The sequence below is a fragment of the Nematolebias whitei genome, unplaced genomic scaffold, assembly GCF_014905685.2.
Source record: "Nematolebias whitei isolate Nwh7 unplaced genomic scaffold, NemWhi1 Nwh_scaf_757, whole genome shotgun sequence".
NCBI classification, from domain to species: Eukaryota; Metazoa; Chordata; class Actinopteri; order Cyprinodontiformes; family Rivulidae; genus Nematolebias; species Nematolebias whitei.
In genome coordinates, this window is record NW_023619302.1 from 719 (window position 1) to 6,031 (window position 5,313).

General features: G+C 36.9%; 1 long non-coding RNA gene across 2 annotated transcripts; it reads left to right on the top strand.

Moving 5' to 3' along the window:
* The first annotated feature begins 1,149 nt into the window (after positions 1–1,149).
* LOC119429385 lies at positions 1,150–3,699 on the top strand. Of its 2 annotated transcripts, none has more exons than XR_005187766.1 (3): positions 1,150–1,162; positions 2,247–2,323; positions 3,220–3,699. It is a non-coding gene; the product is annotated as an uncharacterized LOC119429385 (long non-coding RNA). The 2 variants fall into 2 exon arrangements; XR_005187765.1 differs by lacking the exon at positions 1,150–1,162 and adding an exon at positions 1,833–1,877.
* The last annotated feature ends 1,614 nt before the right edge of the window (positions 3,700–5,313 follow it).

Consider the following 5,313-nt stretch of genomic DNA (forward strand, 5'->3'; position numbering starts at 1 on the left):
TGTGTAGCTATTAGTATCTGTAGCTGTTAGCATCTGTAGCTGTTAGCGTCTGTTGTTGTTAGCGTCTGTAGTTGTTAGCGTCTGTAGTTGTTAGCGTCTGTAGTTGTTAGCGTCTGTAGCTGTTAGCGTCTGTAGTTGTTAGCATCTGTAGCTGCTAGTATCTGTAGCTGTTAGTATCTGTAGCTGTTAACATCTGTAGCTATTAGTATCTGTAGCTTTAGTATCTTTAGCTGTTAACATCTGTAGCTATTAGTATCTGTAGCTATTAGTATCTGTAGCTGTTAGTATCTGTAGGTGTTAACATCTGTAGCTATTAGTATCTGTAGCTGTTAACAACCGTAGCTATTTGTATCTGTAGTTGTTAGTATCTGTTGCTGTTATTATCTCTATATATTAGTATCTGTTACTGTTAGTATCTGTAGCTCTTAGCTTCTGTAGCTGTTAACATATGTAGCTATTAGTATCTGTAGCTGTTAGTATCTGTAGCTGTTAGTATCTGTAGCTGTTAGTATCTGTATTCTTTTAGCGTCTGTAGCTGTTAGCGTCTGTAGTTGTTAGCGGCTGTAGTTGTTATCATCTGTAGCTGTTAGTATATGTAGCTGTTAACATCTGTAGCTGTTAACATCTGTAGCTATTAGTATCTGTAGCTGTTAGCATCTGTAGCTGTTAGCGTCTGTAGTTGTTAGCATCTGTAGCTGTTAACATGTGTAGCTGTTAGCATCTGTAACTGTTAACGTCTGTAGCTGTTAGCGTCTGTAGTTGTTAGCATCTGTAGTTGTTAACATCTGTAGCTTAGCTGTTAGCGTCTGTAGTTGTTAACATCTGTAGCTGTTAGCGTCTGTTGCTGTTAGCGTCTATAGTTGTTAGCATCTGTAGCTGTTAGCATCTGTAGCTGTTAGCGTCTGTAGATGTTAACATCTGTAGCTGATAGCATCTGTAGCTGTTAACATCTGTAGCTGTTAGCGTCTGTAGCTGTTAACATCTGTAGCTGTTAGCATGTGTAGTTGTTAGCATGTGTAGCTGTTAGCATGTGTAGCTGTTAGCAGCCACGTGTCGTTGCGTGCTTGGATAATCTAGTCTCGTGACTGTGTCTCTATTTTTCTGTGTAGGAGCAGGAGCTTCACGTTAGACCTCCACCAACCACATGTTTGTTCTCTAACAGGTATGGTTGTAATTTCTAGTAAAGTTGTTCAATATTAAACTTCGGTCCAGCAGCCTCCACTTCAAAAAGTCAGCGCTCACGCGGTTTGGTTGTGCACGCGCTAACACCACCAGGTAGTCACGCTTGCGAGGTTCTTTCAAAATAAAAGCTGATGTGTGTCTCCTGTTGGTACAAACTCTGGACATAAAACACATGTTTAGCACAGGAAGCTGTAACGGGACCAACATTCCTGCTCAGCTGTTTCCACAAAAAGTTTCAATCTCGCCCCCATATCCAAAGAGTAGAGAACTTTTTGTGTTGTAAGTTAAGTAAATAAAAAACTCCAGTGAGTTTTTCATGTTTTGACTCGAGTTGATTGAAGTCATTCTTGCTGGTCCATGTTCAGAAATGATTTTTAATGTCCGCCTGTGAATATGATCCATAATATTTGACTTTAGTCTCTGTTTTGTGGTTATTTGTATGTTCATGATGTGAGAATGTTAATAGTTTTCCCTGAAGTTTCCATTAATATTAAAACAAAACTCTTAGTTTCCAGTGACCAGTCTCACTTCAGGCTGACTGTAGAACATCTCCAGATGTTGCTCACCAGATGTCACCAAGACCTCATGTGGAATTTCAAAATAAAGGCCCTCCAAAGTTGGACATTTTCCACAGAATTGTCCCTAAGTTGCTGTGTTTGTTGCTCGTTCTTCAGGATGTTGTAGAAACAGCGAGGGTAAGTACGGCTTTACCAGAAATCACATCATTAGTGCAGAAAATTTATTGTCTCGTTGAAATGCAACATAGTTCAAGTAAAAACAGGAATGTTTCATTTAAAATCATTTATATGTTTAATGTTTTAAGTGACAATAACCATTTGGAAAAATAAAGTTCAGATTGTACATTAATGTCAGAAATGACATTTATATAATTTTAACATCAAGTGTTTGTTTTTCCTGGTAAATGTTGAGAATTACAAGAGCTTTGTGTTATTTGTCCATGTCGACCAAAATCAATGGAGGTTTCTGGTTAGTGTGCATAAAAATGATACTTGTTGTTCTCTCAGAACATTTTAATTTAAAGTTTCATGTTTTGATTTGTGCAGAAACTCTGTGAACCACACAGTCTTTCTGGTGGATCAAGTTCAGCAGAAGACGATTCAAAAGCTGCAAAAACATTTAGGTAAGTATTTATTAAGAGACAGAGGAGAAAAGTCTAACACTGAATTATATCTGGTGAGCTGCTTTTAAAATGATTTTAGTTGCTGTTATGGCCATGAAGGACAGAGTGCACATTTTATTCAAGTTTGATTCAGGAACATCATAAATTACACATGAATGTTTTTCACTGAAACTAAATGAATCTTCAAACTTGTTCCTGATCATTTTGAAAGAGATTTAGTAACAACTTGAGTTGGACACATCATGCCAGTGTAAGGACGACACGTGTTCCTTGTGTTGTGGCTCCTACAAAGTTTCTGAACACTTGAAGTCGTCCTGCTACATTTATTAAACATCAAATGTCTCTACAGCTTTCTGTTCTTTGATCAAATAGATTTTCTGAATCATTAAACTTCATTTCCTTCAAACTACTAATTGGTTTTGATTTGTTCAAAAACCCACATTTCTCTAAGTCAATGGATCAAAACGTGCACGTTATTAAAATGCAGTCAGTTCTCACACTCACTGTTAAAGTCTAATAGAAAATAAATCAGTCAGAGTTCATTTAAATGTTGCTCATTAATTGTTCTTTTAATTGTAATTAGAATATTTAGCTGATGTTCAAATCAGTTCCTACAACTTGTGTTTCTTGAACAATTAGTTTCAAATATTTACTGATTCTATTAAAAGCTGCAACAGAGTTGAGCTGAACTGAAGGAGAGCGCGTCAGAAAAATGTGATTGTGTGACGTTAAATAGAACGGAGGCGTCGTGCTCCAGCCGCTCCAAAAGGATGGAAATATCTGCTGGGACATTGTTGTGGTAGTTGTTCACTGGAAAGTTGGTGAAACTTCATGTGTAGAGCTTTTGTTACTTGTTTATTGTTTGTACCTTTTCTTATGGTTTCTATATTTTTTAGATTGCCAGAGAAGTGATGAAGACTTTCCTGATATTCCAGCATCAGGTTTGAAAGATCCAAACTGGAAATCATAAAGTAAAGAGGAATGGGTCAACAGATACTGACTGCATCAGGTTTGGTCCTGAAGGTTTGATTTCAACATTCTAATAGACTTATGCATTATTGTCCAACAAGGAAGTGACTAAAAATAGTTCACTCTGAAGATAATAATATTTTAAAGTACAAAGGTTGTTAAGAAGGTGAAGAGGAGACGAATAATATCTGATTGGTTGAGCTGAGAAATGAAAAGGCTGAATGTGATTCAAATAAGTGATAAAGTTCACAATCACATTTGACTCTTCAAGAGAATTGTGTGTAAATAAATCAAACAATGATGTGTTTGAAGCTTTAAGGTCAAAATGCAGGTAAATCCAGTCAGAAATGTTCTTTGTATAAAACTAAACACTAGAACTCGACCTGACTGGATAAATGTGGATCCAGCAACACAATTCCCTCAAAAGCTACGTTTCTACTGCAGCTTTGCAAAGTATTACTGTGTGAATGTAAAATATGTCGTATTTAATTGTAATATGTTTCTTCTGAGTGTTTTGTCTGGCTCCATGTTACTTCATTAGTTGGGTCCATGTTTGGTTTGTGATGAACAGAACTCCACAATCAAATCAAACCATCCAGTGGCTCTATTGTTGTGACGATGCATCCCATGATGTCCACTTGTGTTCAAGTGTCAGCTCAGTTTGTGTACAAGTACTAGATTGTATGATGTGTTGAGTGTTGTATCACAGTTTCATGGTGGCTGGCTCTGCCTTCAGCAGGAGCAGTTCTGTTCGCACTTTCATGTTTTACCAGAGCTCTTTGTAATTATATTTTTATAAAGTATGCTATATTTTAAAACTACACACATATTTTACATCCAACATGTAGATTTTTATTCAATAACAATAAAATGAAGTCAGCTCTTATTAAAGAAGGATGTGACAGTGTGAGGTTTGAAATGTTATTTTTCTTATTAAATGTAACAATAGACATCATTATGATGATGTCACTTTTAAATGTGACTTGAATTGTGTTTGATTTGTGCAACAACTGTTCCATGTGATCTCTGCAAACCCACCTGGAGCACGGCCTCCAGGGAGACTAAATAATCAAAGAACAAAACTATAATGATCCAAAGAGAAATGACTTGTGATCTGAAACATAAAGATCCATGAAATCATGATGAAAACACACTGATCGTGACATCATCACAGAGAAATCATCTTCAGTGCTCTTTATGAAATGGAAGAAGTTACAGGAAGCAGCTTTATGTCGTCCACATGACGTTTATCATTTGAAATGATGGAGTCATTTTTACATTCACATATTAATAACAGCTTTAAGGTGAGAGTTACTGATCTAAACAATTGTAAAATAGTGTAAATTCATTAAAGTATGAAGGAGATGAAGGTGTAACATTCCTTGAACTCATCAGAACATCTGGTCATAGTGGATGTAGTTTGAGCGTTTGAGTCAAACTGTACAGATGACCTCATGAACAATCTCAGGTTATTGTGGGAGATCATTTGTGATCTGTTACCTCTTGAAATATGTTTTGAGGATGACTCTCAGCTACTGCCACATCAGCTGCAGTTCAGTATCTGACACACTCAGTACTTGTGATTTTTGGTTCAATTAGGTTCAATTAGCTGTGGTGGCCATCTTGAATAGGTCGACTCCTAAAGAATCAGAATCAGAATAAACTTTATTGGAATTACACCGAGGTACAACGCGAATATGTACGTACAGTCGTCCGAACGATGGGCGGAGTGCACGAAGCTGCAACTATAGAAAGCGCGGCCTTCTTATCCTTATCGGAATAATAATCCTAGGTAGGAAAAGGGGGAGAAACATGAGGGTAGATAGTGGTATTACAACAAAAGATCTTTCACATCTGGTCTATCAGGACACGACTTGAGACATCAAAAAACTCTACCAGCAGCACAATTAAAACATGATTATATTTGCATTTGACATCAAGGTGTTGAGATTTGTCCATGAGCGTTTTTTTTTCAGATCAGCCACAGTTTCTGAAGATGATGTTTCAGCCAGCAGTTCTGA